At 51.3% G+C, this 12,872-nt stretch overlaps 1 long non-coding RNA gene across 1 annotated transcript; it reads right to left on the bottom strand.

Annotated features, from left to right (window-relative positions):
• Window positions 1-2,110: 2,110 nt before the first annotated feature.
• LOC102552167 (uncharacterized) lies at window positions 2,111-5,344 on the bottom strand. Its single transcript, XR_005496973.2, has 2 exons — window positions 4,756-5,344; window positions 2,111-4,541 (listed from the first exon to the last, which is right to left on the bottom strand). It is a non-coding gene; the product is annotated as an uncharacterized LOC102552167 (long non-coding RNA).
• Window positions 5,345-12,872: the final 7,528 nt, after the last annotated feature.

Here is a 12,872-nt window from a genome sequence, read left to right as displayed (position 1 = left end):
TCTTGTTTTAATCCCAGGTGTGGGGTGTGGGACTATTTCAAACTGTCCACAGCAGCTGACTATGATTTGTCTCCTGCTCTAGCAGAAACGTGGGTTTGTCAACTATAGAGAATTCCAACTGTGTGACCTTTGGAATTCTGGGAACTTTTCAGAGGACACATAAATGCCAGGCCCCCTGAGAGGCAGGGAGGTTGGTTGTGATTTGTTAGTGGCAGTGATCAAAGAAGAAACAAAAGGAAAAAATTAGATTGAGGGATTTTCCTAATTCCTCTCTCTCTCTCCTCTGTCCTTGTTTCTCTCCTATCTAGTGTTAGCGGGTCAAACTGGGGAGATAAAGGGTGGGAAAAGAAGAACCCACAAAGTAGCAAAGACCAGCTACGCCACATGTCAGGTTGAGGAGTGATTGACTGCGCGGCCATCTCAGGAAGTTGCCAGAGCTTCTACAGCTGAACATTGCTTCTCTATGGGACCAGTCTCCTCAGCACCCAAGAACTGTCACATCTTTCCTCAGAACAAGCTTTCCAGATGCTAACATGTGCACAGAGGAAGAGCAGCAGCCTCGACGCCCCCCTCGTCAGCACCACCACAGGACCATGAGGGGAGACTGTAGAGAGGATGGGGAGGAGGTTGTGGATGAGAAGAAAAGTCAAGGAGACCAAGCTAGCCGGCCATGACTCATCTTATTCACTGCTGGAAACAACACCCCAGGGAAGTTGGCATGGCTGCCGGATGAATTCCCACAGCCGGAAAGCAGCCAGCAAGGAGATGAGATGGCCTTCCGAGTACAGAACACTTGTGCAAACTCCACTGTGTTTACAGAGACATGATGGGCAAGCAGGCAGCACGTCTGCCTGGCACCTGTGTGGATGGGTAATTGGGAGCTCCAAGGGGCTACTTGTGGCTTCCCGTTCATTGCTGCCATTGGCCAGTGACTTTGCGGCAAGTATCTGAAAGTGGGCGTTTTGGAGCAGCCATCCTGGGACCCTAGTAGCTGCTATAAGTAGATTGCTGCGTGTTTTCTGGGCCTTTTCTGAGCTCACAACTTGCTCACCGGAGGATCCCCTTGGCTCACCCTCACTCAAGGCTGGCTTCCCAGTTAGATACTCAGCTCTGTCTCTTTCTTTAAAGTCAGTGTTTGGGAGTTTGGGGAGGTGGCTCCGTGGTTAAGAGCACTTGCCACTCTTGCAAAGGACCTGGGTTTGATTCCCGGTATCCCTGTGGAGGCTCACAACCAACTGTAACTCTAGTTCCTGGGGCATCTGATGCCCTCTTCTGGCCTCCATGGGAGCAGCATGCACATGGTGCACAGGCATACATGCCGGCCAAAACGCCCGTGCACACAGAAAACAAATTTAAAATTAAAAAATATAAACGTGGGGTTGGGGATTTAGCTCAGCGGTAGAGCGCTTGCCTAGCGAGCGCAAGGCCCTGGGTTCAGTCCCCAGCTCCGAAAAAAAGAAAAAAGAAAAAAATATATATAAATGTTTGATTATCTCTGACTCTCCTCGCGCACAGGGTCCAAGGGCTTTCTGAGACATTTGACTCTTGAATTGTAGCTGCCGCCAGGGGCCTGAGCCCAGAGCCCAGCCTCCAGCCTCCATGTATCAGCGTTGTGCAATCGGGGCTATAAAGAGATGCTCAGAAAATAGCTTCTTCAACAGGCTTCCTTCCTGTGGCTGATTTCATGTAGACATGTCACAACTGCAGGGGGCGGGGAAGGGGGACCGAGAGTATGCAGGATTTGCTGAAAAGGTTATTTCTTATATATATTAAAAAAAAGTTTGCCCTGTCCAGTGGGGAGACAACAGCCAGGCAGATTCCACCTGCTTTGTTTTCTAAGTCTGTGATGATTAAAAAAAAAAAAAAAAAAGCCCGGCTTCAGTAAGAGTTTCACACCTACGCCACCAACCATATCCTAGCCCTGGCACCACTGAACCAGCCTCCCAGCACTGTAGATACTCATTGGGTGTCTCTGAATATCCTCTGGGTGCATCCCATAAGGACATTGTTCTGGCATGGAGTCCCTGGTGGGTGAAGCTTGGACTTGAACTTGAGGACTGTCCTAGTTAGGGTTCCTATTTCTACACAAACATCATGACCAAGAAGCAAGTTGGGGAGGAAAGGGTTTATTCAGCTTACTCTTCCACATTGCTGTTCATCACCAAAGGAAGTCAGGACTGGAACTCAAGCAGGTCAGGAAGCAGGAGCTGATGCAGAGGCCATGGAGGGATGTTACTTACTGACTTGCTTCCCCTGGCTTGCTCAGCTTGCTCTCTTACAGAACCCAGGACTGGCACCACCCACAGTGGGCCGGGTCCTCCTCCTTTGATCACTAGTTGAGAAAATGCCTTACAGCTGGATCTCATGGAGGCATTTCCTCAAGGGAGGCTCCTTTCTCTGTGATAACTCCAGCTTGTATCAAGTTGACACACAAAACCAGCCAGTACAAGGACTAAGCCTCCTTCCTGCTTGCAGCTCTCCGTGCCACTCGCTCGATGCCCTCCGAGGAGTGGCTTGTATGTTCCTTCCTTTGTTCCTCTTGAGCGGTAGCTGAGTTGGGTCCAGGTCCAGCTTGGTGGTTTTCCTCTCTGTCTCTCTAACGACGATGCTCTTCTGCCGTCTGCATCCAGCTCTGTGGCAGCAGCTCCCGGCTGGCTTTTCCCTCCGGCTGCTTGCTAGGCATTTTCATCTGTGGCGTCTGAAGCATCACTACATGTCTAACCGTCGGTTTATCTTTCTCTCTTCTGCTCTGTACTTCAGGAATTGAAATGCAGAGGGTGGTGATGCACACCTTTATGCCCAGCGCTCTCTGGAGGTGGGTGGATCTCTGTGAATTCAAGGCCAGCCTGGTCTACATGGACAGCCAGAGTTGCATAGAGAGAACCTGTCTCAAAACCAAATCCTAGGGTTGGGGATTTAGCTCAGTGGTAGAGCGCTTGCCTAGCAAGCGCAAGGCCCTGGGTTCGGTCCCCAGCTCCGAAAAAAAAAGAAAACAAAAACAAAAAAACAAAAAAACGCCAGGGCTGGAGAAAAAAAAAAAAAAAAAAAAACAAATCCTGTTTCCACCAGTTCAGGCATAGAGGAAGACACAGGAGAAAGGATGTTATGCTAAAGGAAGCACGAGAAAGGACATGTAATGAAGGAATCTTCGCTAATGTATTGGTCCGCCTTACAATGAATGCATAGTTTGAGCAGCATTTGTCGTGACTCCATGGACTCAGGCTGATTGGATGCACGTGCTAAGACAAGGCCCATGGAGGACACGTGATGTTTGGAGGGTATAAATAGGACTCCACAGAGTGACTAAGACAGAGCTTAGCTTGCTGGTATAGCTAGCTGTGCAGCGCTTGTGGGTCTCGGTCTTCCCTAAGCTTTGCTTCCCTGAGAGAGGCACAGCTCAGAACTTCTCCTGGTGTCCTGTTGGTCCCTCCCATTGACTGGAGCTGAGGCTGAGGCCTGGCTGTCTCTGCTAGGTCGTGTCACCACGATTGCTAAGCCAGCTCTACTGAACTTGACTGGTGGTGTATCCACGAAATGTTTACAAGTGGGTCGAGTTGCTACGACTGTTTAGTGAACTTAACTGCCAATTTGCAGACAACACAGAACAGGAGTTGTTCCAAAGAACCTTTCTAAACAGGTCCACTTCCTGCCCACCACCACCCCATGTCCTTTCTTTTCCACTCCCTCTGGTGGGTGGTGGGCTACAAGAGAGGTTAAGGCATTTAAGAACCATCATTAAAAATAAGGTTTGAAAGAATTAAAGTTACTCACCTGCACTGTGCTTTGCTCCTTTCTGGTACGAAGAGGCAATCAGGATCCAGAACCCAGTTCATCTATCTACCCATTCCCTCTCCCAGTGATGGGAACGGTCCCCTTTTTAACCCTCACTAGGAATGCTGCTCTGTCCACTCCCTGACAGATGGCAAATATTTAAAAGCACAAGAGAACACCAGTGAAAGTTTGGCTACCACCTCTGGGTACCAGGTAGGGCTCTGTGTAGTCCCTCATAGCAGGACTCTGTGGGTCTCAGCGGCCTACACTGTGGGTACCTCCTTCCTCCCCTGCATGCAGAGAGGAGGGATAAGTATAAACACATGTATATGCACACACACACACACACACACACACACTCACATTCATGCACAGGTACACACACACACACACTCATGCACAAGCACACATATGCACACATACATGCACTTCCTGTGGAGCCTAGCCACTCTCTCTGAGTGTCCTTTTTCCCTCTTTAGTTTTCAGGAACACCAGCTTTGCAGGTTGGCTCTGGCTAGAGTCTGCCAGCTCTTGCATTTAGAGTGAAGTCACCATGTCTCTGAGTTCAAACACACTCTACAGATCATCCTCTCCAGCTCAGGCTATATGCTGCTATCAGATTTTGTGGCTCTGGCTGTCTCCAGTTGGAGACGTGCTTCATGGATGAAGATGATGGCTTCCACGATTGTCCCAGAGTTGGCGTGAGGTATCTTGAGTTATCTGGCCCTGGTCTGGGTGAGCCAGGCTGTCCTCATTCCTTATGGTGGCACCTGAGTGCAGAAGAGGAAGGAGACAGCACTGACTGTACCCTTAGAGTCAGTGGTTACACACGAGAATGCATTCTGTCCTAGGAGAGAACTTCTTGATAGAGTTCTAGGCTAGCCCTTATGGAGTTCAAGCCCACCAAGTCTTCTGTCTTCAGACCCATCTGACTGGCTGGTGGAACCCACCAGCGTGCAGGTATAGGATGGTTGTGGGAAGTACCTATGAGAAGAGGAGTAGGTGAGCGAATGGTCAGCAGGAGAGCTCACGGAGGGACAGCAGGGGTCACCAGTCAGCTTGGAGTACACGAGTATCTGTGCCTAAGCAAACACAGACCTTCTTCTCCTTGACAGAGAATCTGTAGGCAAAGCCCAAAAAGAAAAGAAAAATGAACCGTTGTGCTTCTGTGGAAATTGGGAATCGGGCAAACTGCCCACAAGACCTGTTTCATCTCAGACCTCGAACCCAGGCTCCTTCAGGATGGAAAGGTATCCTGGGTCCACTGCTTCTGAATGGGGCCAGCGCTCTGCCAGGCCCTGTCTCATCCCTGTCTGCAGGTCTGTCTGCCAACTGCCAAGCAAGGTGCAGAGAACCACGTCTGCGGTGGGTGTGTCCCACAAGTGATTACCCTTGGCCATCTGAGAGACAAAGGCTCCTTGGAACTTATTCTGAAAGGAAACGTTTCAACGAAAACGAAGCCCTGTGAACTCCGCTGGCGGCACTTTGTCATCCCAGCCAGAAAGGCTTCAGAGACTGCGGCACAAACTGCCTCTTAATCCTGTCAGGCAAGGTCAGTAGCTGGGCGCAGGCTCCATACACGTCCCAGAGCCCCAACACTCCATCCATCTCCTCAACGCTACAGGAGTTAAACTGTGCCTGACCCTCAAAAGCACAGACACATAAACAACGTGAGATGAGACAGCCCGACTGCGCTCCACTCTGAGGAAAAGAGGTTGCCTCACTGTGTGAAGGTGCTTGGTTAGCCCAGCCCCTCCCAGCAGCTGCCTTTGCTGTGGTGCTGGAGGAAAGTGCTCTTGGCCCAGAAACTATTGGGGAGAGGTGCAGTATGGGGTCAAAGTCATAATGTTCAGGAGCAGAGAGAGGCACCGCCCAGGAGGTTGTTTGAAAGCAGACACTGCAGCAGGCGGCTGCGTGCCCGTCAACGGCCTGAGAATGGTGCAGAGGCTTTCTCCAGGGTGGAGAAAGACAAAAGGTTAGACAGAAACTGACATGGCTGTCTGTCGAAGGAAGGGAACTAGGTGTTCCTATCTGAAAGGCCCAGACTTGTGGCTGAGGATGTGGCTCAGGGCTCAGCAGACGAGTGTTTGCCTGGCATGCACAGGTCTCCAGGTGCTAGCACTGCAGAAGGTCAAAGGTCAAAGCGGAAGCCAGACAGCAGCACCCTGGGCTGGGCAGCCTGGAGAGTGGCGTACTGATGTCGCTGATGAGATGGGAACATGGGGACCTCTGTCAGAAACCAGAAGCCGCAGTGGTGTCAAGAGTGTGGACACCTTGGACATAACGATTTTTGAGGGTTGGAAACAGGTTGCTGGCGTGTCAAGGAGTGGCAGGATGCTGGGGGCAGACTGGCTGAGAAGGCCAAGGGGCGGACACCAAGGGAAGTTCTCCCAGCAGGCCTGAGGCCACTGCCCCTACAAAAGGGTGCCACAACTGCCCTTGCTTCACATCTAGAAGCCAGCGGGGATGGTTCTCCCTTTCCCAGAACCGAGAAGAGTCAGTAGTTCCATGTACCCAAAGCAAATCACCAGCTTCCACAGAACTGGGCGAGACTACCCTGTCTACTTGAATGGTGTAGCTGGGTGCGAGCTGTGTGGCTGTGCGGCTGTGAGAGAGATTGTGTGGTTGTGAGATTGTGTGACTGTGAGGTTGTGCGGCTGTGAGGTTGTGCGACCGTGAGGTTGTGAGATTGTGTGGCTGTGTGGCTGTGAGGTTGTGTGGCTGTGTGGCTGTGAGATCATGAGGTTGTGTGGCTGTGAGGTTGTGAGGTTGTGAGGTTGTATGGTTGTGTGGCTGTGAGGTTGTGTGGCCGTGGCTGTGAGATTGTGTGGCTGTGAGATTGTGTGGCCATGAGGTTGTGTGGCTGTGAGGTTGTGTGGCTGTGTGGTTGTGTGGCTGTGAGGTTGTGTGGCTATGAGGCTGTGAGGTTGTGTGGTTGTGTGGCTGTGCGGCTGTGAGGTTGTGAGGTTGTGTGGCTGTGTGGCTGTGTGGCTGTGAGATTGTGTGGCCATGAGGTTGTGTGGCTATGAGATTGTGTGGCTGTGAGGTTGTGTGTCTGTGTGGTTGTGTGGCTGTGAGGTTGTGTGGCTGTGAGGTTGTGTGGTTGTGTGGCTGTGAGGTTGTGTGGCCGTGAGATTGTGTGGCCGTGAGGTTGTGTGGCTGTGAGGTTGTGTGGCTGTGAGGCTGTGAGGTTGTGTGGTTGTGTGGCTGTGCGGCTGTGAGGTTGTGAGGTTGTATGGTTGTGTGGCTGTGAGGTTGTGTGGCTGTGAGATTGTGTGGCCATGAGGTTGTGTGGCCGTGAGGTTGTGAGGTTGTGAGGTTGTGAGGTTGTGTGGCTGTGTGGCTGTGCGGCTGTGAGATTGTGTGGCCATGAGGTTGTGTGGCTGTGAGATTGTGTGGCTGTGAGGTTGTGTGTCTGTGTGGTTGTGTGTCTGTGTGGTTGTGTGTCTGTGTGGTTGTGTGGCTGTGAGGTTGTGTGGTTGTGTGGCTGTGAGACTGTGAGTTTGTGAAGTTGTGCAATCTATAAAAGCGTGTCGGGACTCAGCTTCCCTCTATGCTTCCGATAAAATCCTGTCTCAGAAAGTTTGCCACTCGAACACCCATTCCTTCTGGTCCCAGTTCAGAGTCGTCATACTAGAGGAGCCGGCAGCCCAGAAGAGCGTTGGTATGCTACAGGAAATCAGGGCACTCCAGGCTTAGGGTGAGGACACAGGACAGCAGAGGCAGGAATTGCTGGGTGGGGCTAGAAGTCCTGGATCCCTGGGGATGGTCAACAGCCACCAAAAGGCAAGAGAAAGGAGAGGAAAGCTTGCCAGGACTCAACTTCCCTGGAGGTGTGTGCACTGCTAGCCTGAGGTCCAGAGCTTTCTCTATGCCGGAGCAAGCATCGTTCTGGGAATCTGCCACTTCTCACCGTCAAACCCCCGACCCCCAGCTTGAGTGGAACCCAGCTCTACTGGACGGAGAAGAGCCCTTACTCAGAAAGACAGTAGGGAGTCAGCAGGTGACCAAACTCCCTCCCAGGGGAAGGTCTGCCACCGGTGGAAGCGTTAAAAGGGTGTGTCCATGTGTAGGGGAAACCATTCTAAACTCTCACTAAATAAACATACAAAATTGTGTGTGCTGGAATCAAAAGAAAGTCTACACCCACACTTAGGAGGATCCCAAGTTCACCGGTAGACCATGACCCCTGATGCTACAGAAGTGACACTTAAGTCACCTACGTACCCAGAAGTACCAAGACACAGCCAGTGGGCTCCCTTCTCCCTGAGCAAGCTGAAAATGAGTAGGTGGGTAGCTCTTCCTCTCCAAGGTCTCTCCAAGGATCAAGAAGTATCCAAGGACATGAGGTCACACACACCCCCTCCCCGGTTTCTTCTGAAGGAAAGAGGAGACGCACCATAAAGTCGAGGGACTCCGTATCACATGGGGAAGGGACAGAGCAGGATGCAGGGCACACCTGGGAGGGGGTCAGAGGATAGAAGAGAGCAAATGTTTCATCTCTTGGGCACACTGTGTAGTCAGAGGGGTTGGCCATTTGATCTTCTCAGCAGCATATCACGTAGATCTTGTGGCCCTACTGTACAAAGGGTTTAGTTGCTTGCTCAGTGACACACAGCCCTGCATTTAGACACAGGAGAAACCCACCCCCTCCTGCCCAGCACCTCACCACCACCCACCTGAAAGCCAGCACTTAGACCAGGCTACCCAGCCCAACCAAAGATGATGCTCTGTTCAGTGGGTAGGTGCTGGCACTTCCAGACGGCCACCGCTCTGCCCAGCAGCAACCTTAAAAACAGAGGGCTCCGTGGAGAGCTGAGAAAGGTGGCCTGGCCCAGAGATCACAGGAAGTTGGCCGGAGAACAAAGTAGAATGTTGGATTTGGTTGCTCATGGGCCACACCTTCCCCTGGCATCCAAGTTCCTGGATGGCCCATCTCTCTCTGCCCAGTGCTCTCCATGGAGCCTAGCCAGCTGTCGCCAGCAGGTTCAACCTCTTTTGGAAACAGCAAACTCTGGGGTCATGGATACCAAGGAGGAACCTAAGTGTCTTAGGGTTTTACTGCTGTGAACAGACACCGACCACGACCAAGGCAGCTCTTATAAGGACAACATTTAATTGGGGCTGGCTTACAGGTTCAGAGGTTCAGTCCATTATCAAGGCAGGAGCAAGGCAGCATCCAGGCAGTCATGGTGCAGAAGGAGCTGAGAGTCCTACATCTTCGTCTGAAGGATGCTAAGAGAAGACTGGCTTCTGGGCAGTGAGGACAAGGGTCTCAAAGCCCACACTCACAGTGACAAACCTACTCCAACAAAGCCACATCTCCAAATAGGGCCACTCCCTGGACCAAGCATATACAAACTATCACACTGAGAGATGGATGGAGCCTCCCTTTGGCCTTATCCAGTAAACCAGCTCATGATACCCAATATTATCTAACCTCCCACAGCTCCGACCTCTCATAGGTGAGGAGCACTGGGACACGGCCTCCCATGATGCTCTGAACAAGAATGGATATTCCAATCTGGTTCCACGGATGTCATGACAGGCATGTAACCCTCACCTGGGCCTTGACGTCGGTTCATTCTGCACTCACCTTCACGGACACCTGAAGAACCTGTCAACCGAGTTCTCTGTGCGACACTCAACTCCATACCAGTTACTTCCTAGGGTGTCACGTCCTGCCAGGACCAAGTGGGGCACCGCGTCCTCTCCATCAAGAATGTGCACGTCCCACGCAGCCCTGCCCTACCTGATGAGGACACACACACACACACACACACACACATGATTTCAGTTTATATTCCACCAAAGTCATTTCCTCATCCAAGAAGACAATTTGCTGAAGCCACCCACTTCTGGATGAAGCCACTCACTTCTGGATGCCGTGTCCCCGGAAGCCAGCCCTGACCAGCGGACATACTTTCTCCTGTTGGTGGAAATTTGCTAATTCCCTTTTTGGATTTCCTTCATTCTGAATTCTCAGAACAACACTCTCTCTTTTTTTCCAAGAACTAGTGAGGGATCCAGTCAGAGAAGCCAAACAGAGACAAGCTCCTCCCACCACTGGTGGTCAAGAGCCTTGGTCTGCTTCTCACAGTGGCCTTCAAACCTTTTAGGCTAAATACTTGACAGACACCCCCCCCAGTCTACATTTGCTTCTCCCATCAGTCAGGTGGGCTGTCATGCTTCACGTTTGACAGAAGTGTCCGTGAGGACTAGGAACAGTCCTGGGAGTGACTATCAGGAACCTTGACACAGTGCATTCTCCTGCCCTGAGACACCTCCTTTCTGCAGTGGGTTCCACATTTGTGCCTTACAAATCTTCCTGACAGGCTCAGGCCACACACCCGAGGGAGTGAGCCCTCCAAGGTACAACCCAGCAATGCTCTTAAACCTAGGCTCCTCATGACAGACTGATGCACTGCAGCTTCAGCCCCTCAGAGCAGGGCTTCTCTGTCCCCCACCCCCGGCCCCCTCGACTCCCTGTGGTGTGTTCAGTTTAGCTCAGCTCTCCAGAAAGTGAAAAGATGGAGAACTACAGAGACAATTACCACAGTACAACTGTCCCTGTAGCACACATAGCAGCTCTCTAGGGACGAACCACAGCCCCAAGTTACCAGTCACTTCCTGGCTCCATAACCTTCAAATCACATTCACACCGTGACCGGTCAACATTCTCACACTCAATGGTGGACGCTTGTGTCACCTGTGCTGACCTCGGTGGATGCTGTGTGTGTCACCTATGCTGGCCTCGGTGGACGCTGTCTCACCTGTTCTGACCTCGGTGTGCCAGAACTGCCGGCACATACTTTGATGCACACCCTTAAGCCTTGATCATGGCACATCTGGGCTGCGAGACCTGTTCCTCCGCACACATGTGCATGCACAGCACTGTGGGAGAGGAAGAAGCTTGCAGGGTGCAGATCCACAGGAGCAATGGAGATGGGGACCTACAGCCAGCTAATGGCTTGCCAAGCCCTCCTTGATGGCTACTCAACCTGACTACATCTGGAACTAACTAGAGTATACCTGTGAGGCCTTGCTTGCTCTCTCTCTTCCCATTCCTCCCTCTTTCCCTCTCCCTCTCTCCCTCCCCTTCTCCTCTCACCCTCCCCCTCCCCTTCCCCCTCTCTTCTTACTTATATTAAAAATTTTTTTCCTCACATGATATATCCTGATTACCATTTCCCCTCCCTCTACTCCTCCCAGTTCCCCGACACACACCTCCCCTCCCTTCTGGATCTACCCCCTTTCTGTCTCTCATTAGAAAACACATAGGCGGGGCTGGAGAGATGGTTCAGTGATTAAGAGCACTGACTGCTCTTCCAAAGGTCCTGAGTTCAATTCCCAGCAACAACATGGTGGCTCACAACCATCTGTAATGGAACCTGATGCCCTCTTCTGGTGTGTCTGAAGACAGTGGCAATGTACTCATATAAATAAAGTAAATTAACGATTTAAAAAAAAAAGAAAACACATAGGCTTCTAAGGGATAACAGAAAAATAAAGTATAATTAGATAAAACGAAAGCTAACACGCTGGAATTGGGCAAAACGAACACAAGGAGAGGCGCACAAGAGAAGGCACAGGGAACAGAGACACACTCCTTACACACTCAGGAATCACACTCAGGCATCCCATCCAAACACTAGAATGGAAGTCATAAGATATAACCAGAGAACCTGGTGCGGACGCGCGCAGGTCCCATGCAGGTCTCGTGCATGCTGCCCCAGCGTCTATGAATTCCCATGAGCTTTGATCATGTAACTTGGAGGCACTTGTTTGCTTGCTGTCCCCATCCCCTCTGGCTTTTACACTCCTTCTGCCTCCTTCTCCACAGGGTTCCCTGAGCCCTGAGGGGAGGGATTTGGTGGAGACCTCTCTTTCACAGCTGAGTGTTCATAAGTATTGTCTGCATAACGTCTGGCTGCGTGTCTGTGTTTGTTCCCATCTGCTGCAGGAGGAAGCCTCTCGGATGGTGGCTGAGCAAGGCACTGATCTATGAGCACAGCAGAATGCCGCTAGGAGTCATTTTATCGCTATACCGGTTTGTTTGTTTAGAACAGTAGTATTGGGTTTTACCCTAGTCTCTGTCCTGTCCAGTCTCAAGTACTTGGTTGCACAAGCAGTGTTGGGTATGGGCTCTATGTTGTGGAGTGGCCTAAGTCAAACCAACCCTTGGTTGGTTACTTCCGCAAGCTCTGCGCCTCCATTTCCCCAGCATACCTTGCAGGCAGGACAGATTGTGATGGAAGGCTTTGCTGCTGGGTTGGTGTTCACATTCCTCTTTTGGTAGTTGCACGGTACCTTCCCACACCAAAGACACGAGCACGTATGGGTGAAGGCTCTTTGTAGGCACCAGTCGGATTTCTCCATGTCCAATGGGTTGTCCCGTGTTGTCTTCGGCAATGGGGCCTCGTCATCAGAGCAACCCTTAGTCCTGGGAACAGCTCGGGTTGTTTGGGGATTCCCATGGGACCCCTTTGGCTAAAGACTCAGTTAGATGCAACCCAATCTCACTACTGCAAGCTTCCTTTGTGAAGAGATGACAAGAGATGGCCGGTTGGGGCTCCGTCTCCCCCGTTAGTTGACGATTTCGTTTAAATCACCTTCATATGCACATCTCTTTTAGGAAGCGTCTCTGTAGTGGGTTCCATACCATCCCTCAAATGGCCTGTACTTTCAGCCATCTCTCCCTGTATCTCTCCCTCATGCTCTTCTTCCCTGCCCCTCCCCCTCCCCCTTGATCTTCCCGTTCCAGCGCCCTCCCCGTCCATCCATCCATAGCTGCCTATTCTATTTCCCTTTCCTAAGATCTTTCTGCCCACTCCCCAGTTCTAATACCTAACGCTATAGCTGACTTGTGTGGTTCTAGGAATCGTAGCCTGATTATCATTGACTTAACAACTACTATCCACACATAAGAAAACACGTACTCTATTTCCCTCTGGATCTGAGATACCTCCCTCAGGTATCTGACTTTTATTTGATTTGATTTGACCGTTTGTTTGTCTGTTTGTTGGTTTTTGTGACAGTGTTTCTCTGTGTAGCCCTGGCTGTCCTGGAACTCCCTCTGTAGACCAGGCTGGCCTCAAACT

This window comes from Rattus norvegicus, chromosome 19 (genome assembly GCF_036323735.1).
Source record: "Rattus norvegicus strain BN/NHsdMcwi chromosome 19, GRCr8, whole genome shotgun sequence".
NCBI lineage: Eukaryota > Metazoa > Chordata > Mammalia > Rodentia > Muridae > Rattus > Rattus norvegicus.
This window is presented reverse-complemented; position numbering and strand designations above follow the sequence as displayed.